We start from the raw sequence: 3995 nt of genomic DNA, 5'->3' as shown, positions 1-3995 counted from the left end.
TAATCATAATCGAATTTTAGAACGCAAATAATGGACCCATATACAAAATTTCCTTATGTTGAGCCATTCCAACATGAAATTCATATATATATCCTTGACTAAATGATTAAAACCTCACGATCTAAGCTTATAGATTTGAGAAGAAGTATAATTTCCTCTCCCTTAATTATAGCAAAAGAACCTTTTCCCAATTGAAACCTTTTGTTTTCTATAATTAACATTGCTAGCTTGCAATACTTATCATAATTATCATGCTCCCACTAACATGATGATTATTAGCATAACACTTATGCTCCCACTAGCTTTGACATGTTCTTAGAAATCACCTGGACTTCTAGAAATCAATACTTCATCGACTTTCTTACCAAAGTTCAGATTTCTGATACTAGATTGTTTTGATAAAACTTTATCAAAATCATACACCTTCCCTTAGATAGCACACTTGTGTGTCTAAACAATTATGAAGAGGTATGTCGTAATCATAATGGTTAGACCTTTTTGCCACTTCTCACAAGTCCAGGTTAGTGTGCCGGTAAACCACACACGCTCCACTAACGACTTTGAGAATGCAAATATCACAATTGCTATCTAGCTAAAATCTACTTAGTGAAAGTGTTTCCTCACCATCATTTTCATGAATCGGAGAGAAACCTTATGACACTTAGATTTATATGGTGTATGAGTTCCTACCCATATGAATTTGTCAAAACCATAATCACAAGACAAAGATAATGACAAATCCAAAACCATATGTATTGAACTCAATCTTAATTTCTTGCCACCTGGCAGCTCAAGGGTCTGCCATTGCTTCCAAGTAGTTGTGCAACCAATTGAGAACTCTAAGAACTCATATGCAAAGCCAACTTTAACCGGAATGGGCACAGATATGTCAAAACACGATAGGTTATAAACCTCAAGTCGTGTGCTACGGAAGACCTTCAGGTTTTGTTCTTGATTAGTTCTTGAGACTTTCAAGACCTTTAAGACTCCCACTGTCCTCTTGACCTATAAGACTCCCTTGTCAAATATCCAAGAGATAGTGTGGATTCTAATCAAGACAAACACTTCACACAATTGGCCTAAGTTGGTCTTTGTTTTATCCAAAACATCACAACTTACCAATATCAAATGTACAAGAGTAGAAAACTTTTACTCTTACATTTGACAAGTGTTTTAACCTTCTTTTGAGACATGTCACTCAAGTTACAATCTTGGAGTATGACTCTAAGACTTGTATTGGAACGAAGTATGACTCATCTTCTTGATTTAACCACTTCAACAATTCAAGTTCCTCTTCTTAGTCATAAGAATGCACTAAGATTTCCTTAGAGAACTAATTGTCCTATGGTTTCTTAATCATTAAGATGATCACAAAACTGATACTAAAGTACTCTCCCATCTTTTCAGATTTGAGAAACTTTTATCCTTCTGCCATTTTGATTCTTCTTATTCGCTCTGCCATACATTGGAACCTTTTCCAATGTCTTAGAGTTACACTTAAGCTTGTAAGTATAATCATATTTACTGAGCTTTAGTAAACTATGACGAATAGTCTTATCAATCTTTTGTGGTGGACTTGACCAGTGCACAAGAATGTGTACTCGATCCTTTAGTCCTTTACTTGACTCACACATCCATGTGAACAAGTAATTAGTCTTAATTTTTCCAAAACTTGAAAGTTCTCATTCATCATGCTATACAACTTGCATGATTCCAAGTTCCGGTCCAAATGAAACTTGGGTGATGACAATCTTTCCTTATTTGGTAAATTTAGAGAATACCACAAATGAAAGAATCAATTTGATATTTCCACTCTTGCTATTAATAGAATCATATAAGAAACAATTTTTCCTCAAATGCCATTGTAAGGATGTTTTAAAATAAATAAAATCTAAAATTTTCTTTTATTTTAAAACTTTGCGGAAAAAACTATCCTTACAATCCATATGAAAACTTGTTGTTATCTATTCCTAAGCAATATCTCATAACTCTTAAGAAGTAGCTCATGAATCCGATCTTCAAACTATGCGATAGAAATCTATCTATGCGATCAGATTCAGCATATTCTTTCTTTAAGTTTCTTCACTTTTCTTTGATTCTTAAAACATCACCATGTGACCCAGTCACATCATGTATCAAGAATCTGAGAATAGAAACTTAACAGAATTAGATAGTGGACTTTACCTGAAGTAGAGTCAAACTTATTGACTTTAACATCCTTAGGTAAATTTGGCAGCTTCGCAACCAATGCCCCTTCCTTTGGCAACATAAACATATGGACCCTTTGATAATGGTACACGAGACTATCACAGACTTAGCTTTTCTCTTTACCATTTGGTCAACCCAGTTGACTATGGCCAATCCTTTTCCTTTGGGAAGAGAATGTTTTTCTGGATTTCCTGTGTCACTATTATCAATATCCATCAAGTTTTAAGGAAGTTGATCTTAACAAATAGATAAGATCATTAAGGGTATTGTCATAGTCTGTTTCATAGGTGTTCCAAAGGAACTCACTATGTGACTCAGAAAGTAGTTGAACCACCAACTTTCTCAAGACTTTGACACCCAACTCTCCCGGCTTGTCAATATGTGACTACATCTCCAAGATGTGTTCACACCTAGACCTTGCCTTGCCAATAGGGCTTGAGTGACCTTAAACTTTTCAAGAACTTGTGGGTTGGGGAGAATAATTGGAGGAGGTGAAAGAAGTATGATTTCCAAAGAACATCATCTTCATTTAGAAAACCTTGTTTCAAAAGATTTGGGAGGATCATAGGTGCCTAAACCAGACAACTTTTGGGAGATATTCAAGATAGTTGATTTAAAGTCCTTAATATGACACCCAATATGAAATATTAAGGCTAGGACCCAACAAACTATTTTATAACTTATAAGAGGTATGCCGTAATCCAAGCTATAAAATATTTGAAGGTAGGTGAATGACGATTCACCAATTTCCACCAAGATAAACGAAATGTATTATTAGGTTTTAATTGGTTTTGAAACTCCTAGATCTTTGAGATTCATTGGACTTTTCAAAGGCATGTTTCAATCTCGAGTGTGCCCTTCAGGTTTTGTGACTGGGATGCCGAGGATCACAAAACAAGGTGTGAAATAACCATGCAAATTACTTGGTACCCTTAAGTGTTTACCCCTTAATCGATGTGCCGGTTAACCACACACGCTCCATCGATACTATGATAAACATTAAGTTATCCTTTGCCTACCTTGTTAAATACGCGTTAGTGTGCCGGTTAACCACACACGCTCCACTAACCGAATTAAACAAAGTGCAAAGTGTAATTTCATGGATTAGCACCTTATTCACATTTTTCCTAAGTAACTAAGATTGGGTATTATTAAGAGTTTAGTTACTTAGTATTTATCATTAATACTTTTAATGAAGGGAGAATTTATAAGTCCTTGTCTTACCCGTTCGGCTAACGACCCTCCACCGGTCAAGCAAGCGGTGGGTGAGAGTGGACACCCATTAAGTTGCCATTTTATAGGCAACAACCTTATACCCACCTTATAGACCGGCTTCATGAATGAGGTGTACTAGCGGTAAGACTGACTTTACTCTTATACATACATATATATATATATATATATATATATATATATATATATATATATTATTAACTTATAATATTATAAAGTATACGGGTTGAATTTTAACTTTTAAAATTCTAAGGGCTAACTTGGAATTAAAGTATTAATAAGTGAAAACTTTTCAAATTCCAAAACTTGAGGGCAAGTTTTGAAACTATTCAAAACTAATTAATTCCATAACTTATGTGTTTAAAGTAGTTTTAATCCATAAACTCTTCAAGTTCCATAACTTGAGGACAAGTTATGGAAGACTTTAAACTAATAAAAGAACTAACTTTTTCTTTATTTTATAACTTATGGATTTAATTATGGTTACATATTTTTCTTTAATGAAGTGACTCTTGAACTTCCATAACTTGAGGACAAGTTATGGAGTCATAAAA

This window comes from Lactuca serriola, chromosome 2 (assembly GCF_051521515.1).
Source record: "Lactuca serriola cultivar US96UC23 chromosome 2, Lser_US96UC23_V15, whole genome shotgun sequence".
In the NCBI taxonomy this organism is placed as follows: Eukaryota; Viridiplantae; Streptophyta; class Magnoliopsida; order Asterales; family Asteraceae; genus Lactuca; species Lactuca serriola.
Note: the sequence above shows the minus strand (reverse complement) of the source record.